The 20328-nt window shown below is 41.4% G+C and overlaps 1 protein-coding gene and 1 long non-coding RNA gene across 8 annotated transcripts in view; one reads left to right on the top strand and one right to left on the bottom strand.

The window, feature by feature from the left end:
• ZBTB38 (zinc finger and BTB domain containing 38) overlaps positions 1-20328 on the top strand; it is a 131124-nt gene that overhangs the window by 58876 nt on the left and 51920 nt on the right. For 5 of the 7 annotated variants that reach the window (XM_020879291.2, XM_070466665.1, XM_020879296.2 and 2 more), the window contains one exon: positions 14086-14151. The exons of 1 other annotated variant lie outside the window; for it this stretch is intronic. The gene's annotated coding sequence lies outside the window, so the exon portion shown is untranslated. Of the gene's footprint in view, positions 1-14085; positions 14152-14519; positions 15104-20328 lie in introns of those variants that run through there. One more of the 7 variants, XM_020879294.2, reaches the window with a different exon arrangement.
• On the bottom strand, positions 1422-14375 carry LOC139034796 (uncharacterized). Its single transcript, XR_011487348.1, has 2 exons — positions 6182-14375; positions 1422-4298 (listed from the first exon to the last, which is right to left on the bottom strand). It is a non-coding gene; the product is annotated as an uncharacterized lncRNA (long non-coding RNA).

Raw genomic sequence — 20328 nt, 5'->3', positions numbered from 1 at the left:
AAATCCTTAGCACCATTTCCTAACTAGCCAAAGCATGTGGTGTAAAAATTTCAAGGACATTTGGAAAGAAGCTTCTACTCATACTCAGGTTTGACCTGGGATTCACTGAGATCCATGAGAGAAAGTAGAATTGAGCCATCTGTCTGCCGAAAAAAGATGCTTCCTGGCATTCAATGGGGCTCCCAGTGCATTGGCCAGAGGAGGCTTTGAAAGCCTCCATGGAAGGAGGCTGGAAGCTCCATGGAAGCTCTGGCCCTAGATGGAGTCTCCCAAGCTGGAATGAAGCCAGTCATCTGTCCAGAAGCCCCTAAGCAGAGTGCAGTCAGTCTGCGTGGTGTTCTGGGGTGAGGCCACAGGGATTATACACAGAGGCAACAAGCATGAGATCAACTCAAGAGTAGTAAAGATGTTCAAACTGAATTCCCTTCCACGTCCCTGTTCCTATAGTCTGTTATCTTCAAATGTAGCAAGAAAGTAGTATCTAGTGAAAAGGATTTTCTCGTTGACCCAAATTCCTGGGCATTGACTATACCAAGGTACTTTGTAAAAGAGAATGTAGCTTAAAATTCACCCCAGCACCAGACTCAGTCTGTCTTCCAAGTCCTCTTGCAGCAGTAAGGCCATGGCTGGACCAGGCTCCTAAGAGATCTCTCTTCCCTCTCTTTTCATTCCTCATGAATCAAATTCTTTTTCTTTACTTAAAAAAAAAATTAGCACTGTTTTTCAAATAAAAAGAGCCATAACTTGTCACTATACAAAATCTGGAAAATATAGAAAAGTATCAAGAAGAGACCAACATCTCCAGTAATCCAACAACCAAGCAACAATTCAGTATTAACATGTTGATGTATTTCTTGTCAGTTTTTTAATATATATTCTTTTCTTCTTTTGAACATTATTGAAATGCTATTTTATATGCCTCTTTTTAAATTTTATATATGTTATAAATATTTTTCCAAGTCACTGAATGATTTCACCCCACTTAACATTATGTTGTAAGCATTTTTCCAAGTCACTAAATGATCTTTTGAAATTTTTATTTTTAATGGCTGTGTTTCCATTGCATGGATATGTCTTAATTTATCCATTCTTTTTTATGTACATTTTTATTGCCTCTAGTGTTCTGCTATTATAAACGTAAAAACATTCTTATAAATAAATCTTGGTGGACATCTGGGGGAAAATTCCTAGAATTGAATCAGTAGGTCAAATGGCCTATTTTTTAAGTTCCTAATGCATAAATCAGCCCCTGAAAAGTTACCAATGTCTATATAAAAATCTAAGTCCCCTTCAGTTTCTCATGTTAAAATGCATGTTCCCAGGCCCCAGTGGCATGGAAAGCTCTGAAGAGGGGGCCTAGGAATATGTATTTTAATATACCCTCCCAGTCCGTATGCACATTAAGGCCTGAGGACTATTGATAATACTGTGTTCAATTTAATAGACACTCATTTTTCAGCAACACTTGCTAGACAGAAAAAAGTCAAGGAATTGTAAGCTAGTACATCCAAACTAGAATTTACTTAAAGGTGTTTTTTGGCTTCTGAATTTTAGGTTTCTCCTTAATCGTGATATGATCCAGTTGAAAGTTTATCAGCTAGGGAGTTTGGAAACTTTACTGTAAATATAAGATAACTGAGCCACAGAATAGTTCATTTACTCCCTTGTGGTTATTACCCAGAGATCTAGTGGCAGAGGAACAACTAGAACTTGAGTGACAAAAGGGCCTGGATCCACCCAACCTCTGGGTAGCATTACCAAGTCCTAGCTTATACTGCTTACTGCACAACAGGACAATAATAAGAGAGATAAGTTGTTGGGTCAAAGAATACCAACTTTATTCAGAAAGCCAGCAACCATCTTACCCAAGTTAGAGTTCAGGCTTCTTTTATACTAAAACAGGAGCAGATTTGACTGGTTGTTGCAAACATCTAGATGTTGGAATCCTTTGTTCTTGCAGCCTTCCACATAGATCTGGTCACAATGTTCCTATAAACCTCCAGCAAGACAAATGTTATTCTCTATTATGCAACTTTTTATCTCTATATGAATGGAGAAGTGTTATACTTTTAAAGGTCACAGTCTTGAGAATGGGATATCATGTACATTTTGGACTACTGGCAGCATTCTTTTTCACAAAGTGCTGAGCCAGCATGCCTAAGCACAGGCAACAGACTGCAAGTGTTAGAGCTGGAGGAATAGCTTCAATATGGAGTCAGATTTGTTCTTCTCTGTTACAGTTTAGTAGGGACAAGGCACTGTGAGAAGACTGGCTCCTAAAGTGAGCCCCTGGTTCTACCAGAGAATGTTTATCTGTCTTCTGATAGGTAGGGCATATCTCAGGACACGTGTGGGCAGCCCAGACCCTGCGAGGGACACCATAAGAGACTAACCTGTGCCCTGAGCACCGAGATGATAACACTTAGTCTGAGGAAGACGTAGGGCAGCCATGTGGATCCAAGCCATGAGAGCCAAGTAGGAGGTGGGTTCCAGAGTCAGAAGCCAAGAGAACAGAGCAGGGACAGAGCAAGATTCACACTGTGGGCAAATGTTAGGTCACAGGAGGCATGAGTGGAAAAACAAAGCCAGAGCTGAGGGGCGCTGCCGTGGTTCAGCCTTAAGGATGGAGTCTCACTTCCCAAATTCATGGTCAGACAAGGTACTGCCCCCATCTCCACCTACCTAATTGTATCTGAAAGGTGCTGTGTGCTTGGCTGCCTTCTGATGGGAGGTAAGTAAGAGCACATGACCAAATGGAGCGGTGAGTCAGAGAAGAGGTCCCCAAGAATGGAAACCTGGAAAATGTTCTGTTACACCAGAGATCATAGTGAACAAACAACAACCAAATTCTAAAATTCTCACCACCTTGAAGAGGAAGTGTGGCTATCCATCCCATCTGCATAACTCCTCAAAGTCATCAGACTGCCATCATTTGGCTTTCAGGTTCAGCCTCAAGTTCAGCCTCCACAGACTGCTCAGCCCCCAACAGTCCCCAGTTCATGACTAGGTTCTGTAAGACACCATCTAGATTCCATCTAGATGCCCAAGTTCACATGCATCTCCTGTGAATGCACCAAATGAAGCACAAGAACCAGAACCCAGAGGAGCACCTTCACAGCATCTGTCCTCCATACAGAAGCATGAGGGAATCCACCTAGGATCACCAAGCTTCCCTGCTTCTGTGCAGGGTCTCCATTATCTTTTGGCTGTCCTCATGCAGGATCACTGCCCTCCTGATTCTTGATCTCCTGGCCAAACCTGTGGAAGCAGGATCTTGATGAGTATGGGTTCTGGGAAGGCCCACAACCTCCCTTGAATCAGAGGTACAACAGATGGAGGCTGACTTTCCAGACATGGCTGGGGCAGTTTGAGTCATCCCTGTGGGGTTGGCCCTTTTCAAAGCCCATTTCCCTAGTCATCTGAACACCTTCCTTGGCTGAGGCACCTTCTGCTACTCAGATGGAATTCTACTTGCTGGCAGGACCTGGATCCCTAGGTTTGGAAGCTCCCTGTGGTGGTGACAGCATTGCCTCAAATCTAACTCCCGGGAGATGGAAATCAGAGGTCCATGACATCCAGACAAGATGTCCACATGCTGCAGGAGAGTCTTCAGCAGTCAACAGAGTAGGAGGTCCAAGGGCAAGAAGCGTTCAGTGGGGCCTCTGACATCCAGTAAGTGCCACTGGTGGTCCTTTCTTTACCTGTCTGTGCTGATTCTGTGTCCCACCACCACCCCAACACCCCATGCTAATAAGGTACTAACTCTAGGAATAAAAAGCACTTACACAGTCTCTGGCTAAAGCTTCAGGAAGACCCCAGCCAGGCAAAATCTTTCCCCGCCCCATGGCTGTTATATCATGGCCTTCATATTACTCCATGGGAGTGAATGTCACTGGTATCAAGTCTGCCTGCTGGGCCAAGAAATACTGCCTTAAAGAAACCCAACACTCCCAGATGGTGAAGTCCTACTACTGAAGTCAGGAGCAACTGGACAAACCTGAGGCCTCACCCTCAGGTATCAAGAGCCTCATTTTCCATCATCAAAATGCTGAACAGCACACATTACTATGTAGACAGTATTTGGAAAGCTGTAACAGTGAGAGAGACCTGAAGCTACACCAGTCAAGCTCTGAAGGCCCCACAAGTGACTGCCATCTTGACTGGGGACATTCAAAACGAGCCCCGATGAGTCTATCAGGATGGCTAAAATAAAAAATAATACTGATATTACCAATTGCTGGCGAGGGTGTAGAGGATCACTCATACATTGCTGATAGGAGTATAAATGGTGCACCACTCTGAAAGAGTTTGATAGTTTTTAATAAAGGTTAGCATACACATACCATATATTCCCACTCTTGGATATTTACAGAAGAGAAATGATAACTTCAGTTCAGTTCAGTTCAGTCGCTCAGCTGTGTCTGACTCTTTGCGACCCCATGAATTGCAGCACGCCAGGCCTCCCTGTCCATCACCAACTCCTGGAGGCTACCCAAACCCATGCCCATCGAGTCAGTAGGTTTACACAAATGAACCTAAGTACCTTCAAAAATGGGGCTTCCAGGTGGCACTAATGTTCAAGAACCTGCCTGCCAATGCAGGAGACATGAGATGTAGGTTTGATCCCTAGGTCAGGAAGGTCCCCTGGAGGAGGGCATGGCAACCCACTCCAGTATTCTTGTCTGGAGAATTCAATTGACAGAGGATTCATAGGGTCACAAAGAATTGGACTTCACTGAAGCGACTTAGCAGTCACATGAATATTCATAGCTGTTTTATCTGTTCTAGCTTAAAACTGAATACCTGCCAAATGTCCTTTAGTGGGTGAATGGATAACAAACTGTGATACATTCATATCAAGGAATACTATTCAGCAATAAAAAGTCACATCTTCCCATCCAACTTGAATGGCTCATAAGGGAGTTCTGCTGGGTGAGAGCAAGTCAGTCCTAAAGGGTTACAGACTGCAAGATTCCATTTAAATAACATTATCAAAGGGGAAAAATTACAGTGCTGAGAACAGATCAGGGCCAGGGGCTAGGCTTGGGGGAAGGTGTGACTGTGGTGGGGTAGTGCAGGGGGTTTCTTTGTGGTGATGGTGTAGTTTTGTATCAGGATTGTGTTGACAGCTCCTCCAATCTTCACATGTGATAAAATTTCATGGAACTCTAGACACACACACACACACACACACAAGTGCATGTAAAAACTGCTAAAATCTGAAGTAGTAGTCTGTACCTAAGTTAACAGTGTTGTACCAGTATTAGTATTCCTTTCTTGGTTTAGAGAATGTATTACAGTAGTATTGATACAAGATAATATCATTCTGAGAAGATAGGTGACATCATACAGCTACTGTACTGTTTTTGCAACTTCTTGTGAATCGTAAACTAGTTCCCCCCAAACTATTAAAAACAACTTTTTAAAAGTTTAAGTTTAATTAAAGAGGGAGGTTGTTCCTCACCCCCAAAAAAGGGGGATTCAGCCACTGGCTTCTCTATTGTTTATTGCTAATTTATGGTTCAGCTTCTGAGGCGCCGTCCTAGTGGCTTTGGCCTCACCCTCTGCATCTCTGAGTCAATCAGAGTTGGCCCATCTCAGATGCAGTCGAAGCTCAAGTCTTGCAGGGCTACATGTGAAGATCTCCCCTTCCCCCACCCAGAGGCTGTAACTTCAAAGCGAGATGAAGACTCAGATCTAAGAAACGGCCTCACGGTGAAAACCTAGGACGAATCATTCTCCCGGCCCCAGCACGGCAATTTCTTCTCTGGAATGGCTCTTTGTCGTCCCTGCTCTTCATACAGATTATTCTCTTCACCTTCACCGAAGGGCCCCTCCTCTAATGGAAGGAGATTAACCCTTCTCTGCGCCCCCCTCCCACCCGACTCATTCAGCGGAGGGCTTTCTCTCACCAGCCCCGCTCTCTCCGGGCCTCGTGCCACAGCTGAACGCCCCAGCCTGAGATGGCTGCCTTCCCTCTGAAGCATTTGCGCCTCTGTCAAACACCTTTTTGCCAGACTTGGCCCTGGGAAGACAGTTTTGAAATTAAATTTATCGTGAGCTGCCGGAGTTCGCAGTAGGGAATTGCACAAGTCCCTGGGGCATTTAGGTCAATGGCTCCCCGCTGTGCTCATTCCCTTCAGGGCCTCATCTGAGCGAAATTCTAGCATTATTTACTCACTTGTTTTGTGGAGGGGTCCCCAGCACCATCTGAGATCAAAGCTGTGCCTATGGGGCTGCTGTCTACGTGGCATCCTATCCGGATATGACAAGAAACACACACAAGCCACTGTCCCCCCAGGACTGGCCTCAGCCCCTAATTTCCTGCTGCATCTTATTTATTAGGGGCAGTCATCTCAAGAGACCATGGGGAGAGGGGCCTAAGTGTACGTATCTCAGACCTGGCTGTGAGTTGTAATCAGGACTCTGTGCCCGAAAGGGGACTGACTATTTGAGTTGTTGATCTTCAGTAGGCGTTGGTGAATCTTCTAGTTTTGCACCTTTTGGTTTCAAAACCGTACTGAACAACGGAAAATGAAACCTGCAACTTATTTTTAGCTGCTAATGCTAACTCATGAGATTTTTTTTTTCTTTGCAAACCAAATAGGATAAAGGCTACTTCAGCTGGCTGAACTTAATCTGATTGACTTAATATAGCAATCAAGTCTGCTTCTCTGATACTTCTCAAATGATACTGGGTCCCAGGTGATATTTTTGCCTAAAATTTACTATTGTTGCTTAAAATTATGTTTTGTTGAGCTTTCAAAAACTTAAATAGCTTAACATTTTCTTCTGGGAGGAATTGGGAAAGAAGTTACACACCGTCTATACTGTAATCTATTTGTTAACTCACTTATTTTGAGGCATCTGTTTAAGTGAAAGGTGGAATTTTTTTTTTTAATTAGTTGAGCCAGTGTGTTGAACTACAAAGAGCAGAATACTTGTAATTTAGGAATCTGGCTCTTATTCTGGTAGATATCACACTCCTTGAGTCTGATTTTCTTCTCCCTTCAAGAAAGGGTTTAGATGACATCTTCCCAAGTGCCTTGCCCATCCTGTAATTCTGTGTAACAGGCTCAGCCACTGACAGCGTGGGGAAATGTTGAGGCACATTTTGGAGGCCATGGTGTTATCATCAGGCCACTCTTAGTTTCTGTCTCCCCTTTCCCTATTCTAGGAGGGACAGATGCAAACATAGCCTGTGGTCTGCTCACCAGACAACTTGTACTCACCCCCCACCTTGGTAAACAAGTAATTAAGAACTTGAAAGACTTCCATAGGTATTTTTAGTCCCCAGATCTGTTCCTTAACTCATGGAAGAAGTTTTCTCATTTTAGGAAGTGGTTTCAGGAGACAAAGCTGAGGATTCCACTGGGAGTGTTAGGAGCAGAGAAAGGACCCCTAATTTGGTCAATTCAGAGTCTACCCGTAGAAGTCCCTCCATCGCATTAGGCAATACTCTATTTGCTGTGGGAGAGACACGGTCTCACAGGGTACCAGCCAGAGATATGAGTAAAGGCAGATAGTTCAATACAACAAAAACGTACTGTGCTTTTATCTTCAGTGCAAAGGAAGTAAAGATTCACTGAGGTTTGTTAAGCTGCTCTGGTGAGAAGAGGTTGATAGTCATGACCTTTCTGAAATACAAAGTCATTTATCTGAGAGAAAAAAAAGCAAATGACTTTGTCCCCAGGTTGTCGTGGAATATTTGTTGCCCAGGATGCACATAGATACAAGGAGAGGATTATCCTCTCATATAAGGATAGATTTTCCCCATCTGTAAGATTTCTTCCTTCTCTATCTTCATTTACATCCCCACCTTCCCTCTTCAACTTAGTTGCCAGTCTCTCTAAAAAGAAGAAATTCAGCCGTCTTGCTGAATGTCTTTGGTCAGTTCAGGATCTAGAAGACCCTGTTGTTCCATTTGCTCTCCATCTGGGGAGTGGCAAACAGTGATGACTGCAAACAAATGTGTGACTAAGGATGCAGGAATGCTTTTTGGCCTCGGTGGGCAGGCAAGATCCTTTTTAGTGCCACGTTTCCAATACACTGCAGAGTGAAAGCAGGGGCAATCTCCTGCTAGAGCTGAGGTCGTGATATTGAAAATGATGGTGAGCCATGCTGACAGTATTCCCACAGGAGAGTCTGGGCTGGATGAGAGTGAAGTGGGGTGTTGTCTACCACAGTCTCCCTGGAAACACAAAGTCAGTCACCACTTTGTCTCAGTCGAAAACCCCATGGTTCACATTCCCTTCTCCCTGCAGCCCTTTCCTTGAGGGTAACCTCAGTTTGGTCCCCAGGGCTTGCTGCCCAGTCCTTGCCATCAAATGTGTGCTCCTTGCTCACATCTTATACAGATGCTGATGGATGAAAGTGAGAAAGCTCATGTCTTCAGCAAACTCCGGGAGATGCTTAAGGACAGGGAAGCCTAGCGTGCTGCCAACTATAGCATCACAAAGAGTCAAACACGACTGAGTGACTCAACAATAGCAACAAAAGAACTGGAGCAGGCTTCTTGGAGCTCAAACACCTCATGCTCGTCCATTTATCTAACCCTTTGTTCTACTGCCTTCAGAGAGTCAAGAGAGATAATCCTCCTCTTATATTTCTATCCCGAGCAGGCTAGAGCTCATAGAGTTGATTAGAAAGCCCCCTTCCCAAGCTCTCTGGTTGCCATCTAGAATTACTGCCAGTGAGTGAGACAGTCAACTGGCCACATAACCTGAAAGCAGAAGGCTCAGAGTGCAGCTCTTGGCCTAACCAACCTAGGAAGCAAGCTAGGCTGGATTTTTTAGAATCCCAAACCTTCAGAGCTGGAAGGGATGTTAAATGGGGGCAAAAGCAGATGTCCACATAAAGAGCTAATCGTTAAAATGATGCACTTGAAACACTAAACCTGGTTGAGGAAAATTTCCCATTCAAAAGTTAGACTTTTCAAAAGTTCATTTTAAAAATGTGTTAGGGGAACTTCCCTTGGTGGTCCAGTGATTGGGACTTCACCTTCTGATGCAGGGGGTGCAAGTTCAATCCCTGGCCAGGGGTTAAGATCCCACATGCCACACAGTTGAAAAACCAAAACATAAAATGGGAGCAATATTGTAGCAAATTCAATAAAGGCTTTAAGAATAGTCTGCATCAAAAAAAAATCTTTTAAAAATTAAAAAATTAAATATTTTGGGGGAAGGAACTCATCATACAGACTTAAGTTATCTGTTTAGGACAGAAATACTATTTGTGAGTAGAAACCAGGTCCATCTTGATTGTTACACTGATTTTTCTTTGATAATTTAGATTAGGACCATCTAACAACCAGATAACAGATTTACCCAAAAATGCAGGCTTGTAGAAAAATTTTAATACAGGGAATGAGTAAACTCACTCATTAAGTGTGTGATCTTGGGCCAATGACCATATCTCTCATAACCTTGGTTTCCTCATCTGTACCACAGAAAGACAGGACTTCATTAGGTGAAGTAGTTTGTTCAGATGGATACATAAGCTTTTCCACTGATTTCGCCTGATAAAACATTTCCAAATGATGACAAATCTCTGACCAAAATTGTTATCCTGGTTTCTACCCTTAACTTTCCAACATGGTCTAGTTAATTCCTCTTCTCTTATTCTTTTCCACTTGCTGGTCCAAACTGTCAGCAGTTGGTACCCACGGTTCCCAGAGCCTGGAGAGTTGAAACTGTTTCATCTAAACAGGGATGATCCTGGCTCCAGGGAGCGGAAGTCTTCTCTACCACAAGTCTGTGCAGTAACAAGATTCTTACATCAGGGCAGAGTGTGGATGAAGCAGGTTTTATCCACTTTAGATTGGTGGAAAGACCCAGACTTTGAAATCAACTGGACTTGGTTTGAATCCTAACTCTGCTGTGTGTGACTGGTAATCTCAATTAGTTCCTCACCTAAAGGTGATGATAACTAATACTCATCTGGCAGGATTATTGGGTGAGAATTAAATAATATGTGCTGTGCTTAGTTGCTCAGTCATGTCTGACTCTTTGCCACCCCATGGACTGTAGCCTGCCAGGATCCTATGTCCATGGGGATTCTCCAGGTAAGAATACTAGAGTGGGTTGCCATGCCCTCCTCAGGTGATCTTCCCAAGCCAGGGATCGAACCCAGGTCTCCCACAGCATGGGCGGATTCTTCACCATCTGAGCCACCAGGGAAACCCATGAATACTGGAGTGAGTAGCCTATCCCTTCTCCAGGGGATCTTCTCGACCCAGGAATAGAACCAGGGTCTCCTGCATTGTAGGTGGATTATTTACCAGCTGAGCTACCAGAGATAGCTAAAATATTGAGTACATTGTAGGTTTTCAATAAATGGTAGCTACTGTAGATTTAGCTCTGATCAAAGTAGAAAGCAGAAGTTCCCACCTACATCTTTAGGCAAAATGTAGATGTTTAAAGTAGCACTGGACTTTCCTAAGAATTTAGGCTAAAATATCATCCAAAGGCATTTTTAGTCATTGGTAAATTGTTACCATGTTGCTTCTGTGAACATCCTACAAACAAATGTAGAAAGCAACCTCATAAAAATGTTTAAATTCTAAGAACTTAAGCAGAAATGTTACATCTTGGTAAACATTTTATTTTTAAAAATTGAGATTAGAATAGCTGAACCTGGTAACAAATTTACCCACAAATGTTGAATATCTATATTAGGTATAAACGGAAACCAGCTGTAGTTTTCAATGCAGTGAATGGAGCAAAGAAATGTGCAAACCAATCCAAATGTTTATAAACCAAGGATTCCTCTGGGACTCAGTGCCCTGACTTTATGTTTTGTTTTTCTTTTAAACAGAGAGTCAAACTTTGTTCATACTTGAATTATGTACTTTGCATAAGTCATGCAATTTGACTTGAACCCACAGGACTGAAAATAAAATGAACTCAGACTGTAGAAGGAGACTGTAAGCAAGTAAGAGCATTAATCAAAATAAAAGAGGCATCCCTTACTGTTAGCTCTGTCCTTCTCCAGCCTGCTTCTGCCAGATTACTTTGGGTTCCTTGTGCTTGACTCATCAAAGTGGCAAAAACAGGTTAAAATTTTCATCACGGAAAAGGCATTTGCCTGATAAATGAACATTTGTGCCTATGCCCGGAGGAGGTTGACAAGCAGGCAATTTTTAAAAATCATAAGTGAGCGCATACCCTTGCCACTTGTAATCATGACAAAGCTTAAGTAATTTGGGCATGAGCTTGTGTTTTTTTTTTTAAGTGCAAAACAGGATTTACTAGTCGAGAATGTCTGTCTAAACAAGCTCATCCATCTAAGTGCTCTCAACTACAGTTCAAATTTGTTTAATACAAGCAGGTTTGGTAAACGAGCTACATTTGTTTGTTGAAAGTTTTGGAACTTCACAAAATAAACCAATACATGGCTTTTAGACTCATTTTGACAGAAGACTAGAGAGAGCACCCCACAGGGAGGTTTGGAAACCGCTTGCCCTGGCACCTGGCTTCCGAGCAATAGTCAGGGACCTGCCCATCTTCACCACCCTGCCCCTACAAAGTGGATATAATACTGTGCACTCACCTTGTGGGGCCTGATATGGATTACTGTCCTTGTCACTGTCATTTATTATCTCAGACAGAGGAGGCAGCGACTTCATTTTGTGTGTCCAGAGTAGATTCCATATCATGTGTATTTAACTTCCATGATAATTGGTGAGTATTTTAATGTGAATATATGAGTAATTGCTGAGGAATATCTGGACAGACACCAAGAGCATCAGATGCCTAGGTTTTTGCTTCAACCTCCAACCCCACTCCCAGGACTCTGCTTTATAGATGACCATACATTAAACTGGTAGCTTGTAACTGAGCGCTATAGTCTTTCTAATTCTCAACTGCCATAGTAAAGAAGGAATTAGCCTAAGGACACTCCATTCTAATTTTCTGTCGCTGTCAGTGCTAACCAGAGCTCATAGAGCAATGCTGTGGGGGTGGGGAAGATGGCTCCACCATTGGTATTAGACCAGAAGCTACTGTTTCCGTTAAAGCCACGTTTATTTCTGGAATAGTTGTGGGAGAGAAATGTGCTCCAAAGAGAAGAGGACTCAGTGTGGTTCAGGTATGACCGACCATCTGGCCAGCCCAACTCAGAGACTTTAAAGAGTACAGGTTAGAGGTAGGTTGGGCACTTTCCATACATTGAGCTAAAAATCGCTTGGGTGCTGTGGAAGGAGACAGAATGAGTGTTAGAAACAAAGGATCCGGTTGTGAAACCTAGTACCTAGGTTAAGATGTTCAAATACATTTTCTCCTTTAAAAAAATTCTGGGGAACTGGAATGTTTTGCTGATCTGATTATTTGCAGTCAGTTCTTACAGAAAATAGAGGCAACCCCAGAAAAGATGGATTCATTTTTGTACATGTTGAAATTAATGAGCGTTAGCATATTTAGTGATGCAATAGGCAATTAAAGACTTCTGGAGAAATATGAGGAAGAAAAACATAGTATTATATACTCACAATCAGTCTCATAGCATTTTATGAAAATGTTGGCTTACATCCAGGATCTAAGGGTGGGGGTGGGTATGGTTTCTTTGTAGCTGAAGAAAGAGTAGAAAAGAATCTGGTCTATTTCCTTAAAAATAAAAGACTTCATGTTTTTTACAGCATAATAAATGAAATGCTTTTCTGATTTTTTACCTGCCGGCAGGATCTGGAGGAAATTTTTCTAGCAGGCTATGCTGTTTTCCTCTCTTTGGGAACATGGTGACACTGGTTTTGTAGCAAAACAGTCTTTGCTTATTAGGCACTTCTTCAAAATCCTGAATAAGCAGCTCTTTCCACATTTTTTGTTCCACATGTTAAACATTTCACTGTAATTTGAGCTTCAATTGTGTGTGTGTGTGTGTTGATATGAAAGACTGAAAGGGAATGCCTAAGGATTCTTGAAGGTTTTTTCTTTAAAAATTTAATTCCTACGATTATGTATCGGAGCCTCTACGGAAGGTGATTCCAATTTATTACATACAGTCAAAGTAAAGCCCATCAATCTTGAGCAGCGGGGTTAGGGAGGGGATATTGAAGAAGACATGAAATTTGGTGTTTGAGTAGATGAGATTTAATTTTCAGAAAACATCTCACTCATAAAACGGATAGCACCCCAGTGTCAGCTCTGACCTCCATGATGTCAATGTCATCGTGGGAGCTAGCTAAGATAAGCCTCAACGTAAAACAAAGAAACATCCCGTGTCAGCTGAACACCATTTCTTCCCTTACAGTTTGCATGATACATACACACAAAGCCTCTTGGCATTCCTGTGAATGACTTGTTACTTAACAATTTAGCTTTTGGAGGGGGGGGAAGAAGAAAAATTATTTTGCATTTCCCAGCTTCTGAGCAAGTACAGTATGCTGTTGCAAGACTTAACGTTATTTAGGTCAGTGTCCTAAGGACAGCTTTTATTGTTCGTGATGGTCAGCTAGACATCCAAAAGAACTCAGCATTAATTTATCTTTCTGTAACTGCTTTTATTCTGCTTCTAAGTTTAAGCAAATTCATTCACATTTTCATACCATTCCGATGAAGAGGTATCTGCTGTTCTGTACTGCAGATACATTTAGCAGAATACATTTACACGACTTGTGGTTAGAGGTTATAGCACGGATACAGACAGCTGATCATGCATTCTTCTACAAGCCTGCCGGCACCAGTTAGGATTCTGAAAAATAGTCTAGAAATGCTACACCCTTTATAATACGACTCTTTACTTTGTAATAGCTTTAAAAGGTTTGTTTTTGTTGTTGTTGTTTGCTAGCAATTCTATGAAATCAACAGTCTATAAAATGCATCCCGAGCCAGATACATACTGTATTGAAAGCTTTCTTCAAGAAGAAGATATGACAGTGTTCGTTCCAGCTTATTTTCTTCCTTAGCAAAAAGGACCGTTTGATTCTCAGAAGCAGAAGGACCCAGTCATTGTGCAGCAGCTCTGCTGAACTGTATGAAATGCCTTCTACTGCCTGGTTGCAGAATTTGGAGTTTGCTAAACAGTGTTTAGTGATTGGGCTCATCTTGCATCACCAGTTGATGACATTTTTCTTTGTTCCCTCCTACTCAGTTGAACCAAGACTCTGAGGCTGATATGCAATGTCACTTACAACATTAATCAGATACCGCATTTAAGGTGAGCTGTCCCCTGCCTCCTCCTTCCCCAGAGCTCTGTGCTGCATGCAGTGCGTATCTGGCTTCTGTGAGCCTAAGATGGCAGGCAGGATTAGCCGTGCTTGTGCTGTGTGTGCATGCTGTGTAGAGAATTCATTACACGTTGCCTAGTATTTCAGATGTGAGTATGTAAATGCTCGGGATGCCATATCATCTGGTAGCGAAGACTTGTTTTTGCCTCATTACAGCCTTAGCTATTTCAGCATCACCTTTCAGTTCCGATTCATTTGCTTCTGGATGTTTGCTTTTCATCACATTCAAAATAGATTTTTACCTTTTTTTTTTTTTTTTTTAACAAAGCCAAAAAAAAAAAAAACCCTAAAAACAAAAATAACAACTAAACTCTGCTACCAGATGGTGTCTCCCCTTTCTTCTTGCATTTGCTGTCTTTTAAATAATGTATGTTGTATTGTTAATTAATGTGAATATCAAATTAAACACTTGAAACTTACATGTTTATTATGCAGGTAGGAGGCAAGGTGGAATCTATTTTTAACTCTGATGCACTCCATGATGTGCAAGCAACTTGGTTCTTGAATTCGTATTTTCAGTGCTGGTATCAGTGGTTTGATTTTCAGCAAATATGACAGTGGCCTTTGCAGTGGTCAGCTCCGGGCTTTGAACTCTCAGAGGAGGAAGGGAAAAAAATTCAATACACTACCTCCTTGGTTGCAGCCTCAGAGAAACCTTGGATGAGAAACTTGTTTTTTTCAAACCTGTTTTCCTGTTGATAAATTCAGTTCTCGTGATCACAGTACATTCAAGCTGTTCTGCGTATGGTTTTGTGTGTGTGTGACAATTGCATCTAAAACTTGAGAGCAAGAAGACGGTGAAATCAGTTGGTCTCCATCGCTTTACATAAAAATGGCTGAGTGTCTTGTCATGCTAGCACTGCATTAAGTGATACAATACAGGTAGGTTGAAATTTGCATGTTTTATAGATTTTTTTTGAGCCATGTAGCAAGAACATTAGATTAAAATATGACTTTTAAAACAAAATTAAATAAGACAGTTGTAATTGTGGGGTGGGGGTATTCACTTGGATGGCCTTTCCTGTTCAGATTCTATATAAATGTATAACTTTTATAAACTTCTAAGATGATTCTGCTATAAAAGTGAGATGATTCTTTTTAAAAAATCATATATATGATAGGTGTGGCGCCATCAGACAACAAAAGAATTTTTTGAAAAGTCTGTGGATTCAGCTCCATGTTAGCTTGAAACTAAAAATAAATGGGTTTCTGGAGATAATTTTGAACAGCGCAAACAAGCTTAATAAGAAACATTTAAAATATTTAAATTTTAAAAGCGGTCTTTAAACGTGTTATATGAATGATGAAAATAAAACTTAGATGCTTCTAAAGTCAATTTTAAATGATACACAAGAATAAGTTCATTATTTAGGTATCTGTTATTTGGGGAGACAAGGAATTAAAATTTTTAAAGGGGGAATTATTAAATATAGATGACTCTGTTAGAAGAAAGAGCTTCACTGAATAAAAGAGTCCCTAGAATGGTTCATTGCAGACCATACAGCTGTGGTTCTGTGAGTACCAAATTCTGGCACTTTTCAAAATTATTGCATGGGTTCTTTCCTTTGAGTTTAACTTCTCAAATATATTTTGGTTTCAAATTAACACTGGGCCAGAACTTGTTTCCTTAGTAACCACATCTTATTTAAAAATGCAGTAACAGATATGCAAAAGATTGTCTTAAGAAAAACCAAATGTTTCATGAAAATTTTGCAGTTCTTTTCCTCTCTTGGAGAGTCTGAACTGGTTTTAGACGTTTTTAAATGCGGTCTTCCAGCCTTAAAAATTAAGCCATAATTCTGTACATAGAGAGAAACCTTGCACAGTAAGAGCTTTTCCTTTCCTCCTTTGTGCTCAGTACTTTCAAAATTAAGGTTTTTTCTTTGTAACGTGCTACAGAATGCTGGTCAAGGCTTGTGTGCAAAGGTGTAGTTTCATTATCACGAGTTCACCAGCGCCACTGAAACAAAAGGTAACTCAGAAATTCTCAGAATCAGAAAATGCTTATGCTCTTGTTCTGCCTGATCCCTCCATCAGTAACCTCTGAGCTATCGGTAGAGACGGACCCAAACCCGAGCCCACCCCCACAATAAGTGCATACTGAGTCTCTGTGAGAGATGTCTTTGTAGGTGTGTTAGGAGGAAGATGCTGCTAAACTCAAAACCTCCCTGAGGTTTGCTCCAGCGTGTAGAACATTGAGATGCACAACCATCTGTGTAAATAGTAGCTTTATCCTAGCAGTTTGTCTAATATCCCAAAGCACTGTCTGTAAATTCAAACCTCTAATAGACTCAAGATTTGTTGTTGTTGTGTTGTTGTTGTTTTGAGGCCAACTTAAATATCTTGCTTGGAGCTTTTCTATGGTTCAATTGTATTAGAACATGATTCAGCTCACAGTGATTTCGTTCTGTGGGCTTGCCATGAAATATCCTTCCTGTAACACCTTTTTTCCCCCTCTTTTTCTTTTTTTTTGCTGTTTGGGAGCCATTTTCCTGCTTGCCTGTGACTTAAAATGACTAAGTACATTTTGCATATAGCATCAATCAGAAAATCGTAAACTGAAGGGAAATGTCAGAGCCCTGATTCCATATTGCCTATTTATTTTAGCATCAGTAGCATTAACAGTTGCAGTAGGACCAGGCTAATTGTCATTCGCTCTTGAGAAAATAATGAGCCTGGCATTTGTAATTAAAACACTATTGCTGTTCAGAAAGATTACAACTCAATGTCTTCTATTTTGATAGGCTGGTACAAATTAATCATTTTGAAACCATTTGAATCTTAATCACAAGATTAGATGGATTCAATGGAATTGTTTTACCCTCCAATTGAATGCCAGAGAGATTCAACAGTGTATTGCTTCTCTGTAAAATGTCGATCCTTTTGTTTTTATCTCAAGCACAGTTGCGTCATCTTGTAGATTTTCATACCTCATGATTTTTTTTCTGACATTTTTCATTATTTTGCTCTTGGTCTCTCCTAAAAGAATTTGAAACACAAGTTAAGGAGCTTGAAAGCCAAATAAGACTGATTGAAAGTATATTGTATCATTGTCATTGTAATAAATAGACCAGTGAATGGAAGAATAATTATTATTTCTTCCTTTGTGTGTTTTGCCTTAATGCTTTGCCTTCATATTTCACAGAAATGTTTACCAGACACAAAGCTTTTCTAAATTTACCCATTTACAATTATCACTGGATTTTCTAAATTAGCCAAAAACACTTCCTGCCAATTGTAGAGAATTGCACTTATTCCTGCTCATTGTTGAAAAGGCAGTGCTTCACCCATTTACACTTTTTGGCTAAGGTGTTTACGCTGGGCAGGCCAAGGCAGGTGCGACAGAAAGAATGTGCAAACAACTGCTTGGCTCCCACTAAAACAAAATGGATGAATCTGTGGTTTTCTACCTGAATGATTTGGAGTCTACAATTCTCAAATCTTATAATAATAATAAGATTTTATAATTATTATTATCAAATAATATATTATTATTATTAAATAATAATGATAATATTATTTTAGAGAATAGGATTTTTTTCCCAAGCCTTAACTCAGTGAGAATACCAAGATTGCATCTCTTGCTACTAGAGTGATGTTGATCTAGGTCAATGATTTCCATGGGTTCCCCTCCAGAGGGCCTGGGTACCCAACCACATCTTAGGGCTGGTTGATATGGGGAGATGAATCTAGAAAGTGATCTAGCACTTTTCTCTTTGATACATGAAGCCTTTGAGTTCCTGGTACCATATAGTTCATTCTAGTAGCTCCCTTCCATGGGAAATGCTATCCTTCACAGCTTTTTTGGTAATTAAACATTCAACACACATATTGAGCACCTACTACATACCAGTCATATTCCAGAGGCTAGAAATAGAGTAATGAACAAGAGAGATCAGGGCCTGCCTCTCATAGACCCACCCCTAGTGTGGTGAAGGGGGGGGGGCAGGGGCACAAAAATAAATATGTAAACAAATAATTATAGAAGACAAGTGCAAGTAAGAAAGAGAAGATAAAATTTATAAAAGCGAGGGTGTCTTTTTGGGAGGAGAAGAGCCACTTGAGAAGGGTTGGCCAGGCAAAGCCTTGTAGGAGTGGTATTTAAGGTGGAGACCTAGATGGTGAGATGGATCCAGACAGGTGAAGATCTGATGGAGAGCATTACCAGGCAGAGAGGTGTTCATGCTCAGAATGCAGACTTTCCTTTCTAATGAGTTACTGCCATTGTATCAGAGTCAGGTCTGAGACTTCATGGGTTGAGCCTGGCTTAGGTAAGTTGCCCCTGCAGTGAGACAGTGGCCCAGACTCCCAAATTCCCAGAACTTGGTGCCATCAGAGGCATTGCCTTTGACCCAGCCTCACCCCAGCACTGCTCCAAAGATGCAGTGAAGCTCTGAACATTGCAGTCCTAGGTGTTGGTGAAATTCAGGCCCAGGTTCAGTTTAACCCAAGAAATCCACAGAAGAAAAGAATCCTAGAGCGAGGAAATTTCTGGGAAGCCTCTTGCTTTGTTTTTCTTAAGAACTCCAGAACTTTGACTCATGGCAAAACATTGAGAGAGCCACTTCCTTTAACTTTTTTTTCAAAGGCAAGAAGTGGAAGGGTCTGTCCCATCTTGCCAGTAAATTGCCTTTGTCCTCTAACGCCTCAAACGCCTCTGCAGAACTCTTTGCCTGTTTGTTGGTGGCTTTCTAAAGACTTCACTGCTTGGGCTGCTCTTTCTCTATTTGAACAAATAATGCTAAGGAAATTCTTCAGAATCAGAAATCTTTTGTGCCTTTTAGGTTCATCTGCTAAAGAAAGTCCAAGAACAAAGGGATAGGTTTGCTCTACAAGTTAGAAATAATAAGGCCCTTCAAAGTCTTCTGAATGTTTCAAAAGCCCCTTCTAAAATTGATTCACAATTTATTGGGCTTTGCTTATCAGAAGTTAGAAGTGACCGGACTCAGTCCACTTTGTTTGGATTTGACCAGCCATGAAACATTCCACTGCATTGAAGAATGTTCTAGCCCTTTGGAGTAGACTATTGTTTGTCAGTGGGGGTGGGGATGAGTGGGAGGGGGCTTCACCAAGTCAGTTCACTTCTTCAAATACTTGTTGAGCATCTCCTGTGTGACAGAGACCACTGCCACCCAAGCAGAATGGAAATGTGACAGAAAACTCCTTATGAAGCTCATGTCCAGGTTCGTGTACAAAGCTAGGGCATTGTATGGACAGGTACAATTGTATGTCCTCTCTGTTTCAGAAAGAAATGAATGACATGCTATTCTCTTAGTGGCTTTTTACACTGTTTCCTGAAGTTCAGCCTTCAGTTTGGGGGCACTGCAACCGATGGCAAGGATGGTTCTTCCCCGGGACTCTGTGTCTTATCCTCAGTCACCTCAAAATGTCTTGGCTCCTAATAAGCCACCGTATGTCTGACTGCCCTGCTCCAAGCTGGTCTGCCTGCCTTGCCAGGTGACCTCCATAAGGGCTGCCACTCTTTCACATTCATGAGCAGATGTTAAGTTGAGAAGCCTTTGAATGCAAAAAATTGAATTTGTGATGCAGGCAAGATGCTTCTGCTTTTTCTACCTTCCCTGACAGGTCGTGGGGGGTCTCCCTGCGGCCCTGTTCTGCTTCTGTGGGAAGCAGGTAAATCAAAGACTAGTTGCCAAAGCCCTTGTCTTTGTTAGGTGAGCCCAGCATGATACTGCCATGCCCCAAACATCTCATTGACCAGAAAATGGCTCTTTTGATCTTGTGATTCATTTTGCATCTTTTCTTTTAATGGTTTTCTTGCTTCTGCAGCTGTTCCAGTTCAGGGTTCGAGACTAGCGTTTGCGTCTATAGTCACTATATTTGGCCTATGGAGGAAGTTTGTTTTCTGGTTCAATTTTGTTTTTTAAATGCCGGTATAAATATTTTTTTTTTCTGTGTTCATAAAAAGCTGCGAAGTCTTTCATAATTTTCTTTATATGATTAAATAAACCTCTTCCTTACCCTGTGGTCATTGCTGCCAAATAGATATTTTGAAATTCCTTTTTTTTTTTTGGCCTGCTGAAATCTTCTACCCTGTCTGAGGCCTTGCTCTAATTAAGGCCTCACAGTCCTGCCCATCTTCCCCA

The sequence above is a fragment of the Odocoileus virginianus genome, chromosome 4 (assembly GCF_023699985.2).
Source record: "Odocoileus virginianus isolate 20LAN1187 ecotype Illinois chromosome 4, Ovbor_1.2, whole genome shotgun sequence".
NCBI lineage: Eukaryota > Metazoa > Chordata > Mammalia > Artiodactyla > Cervidae > Odocoileus > Odocoileus virginianus.
This window is presented reverse-complemented; position numbering and strand designations above follow the sequence as displayed.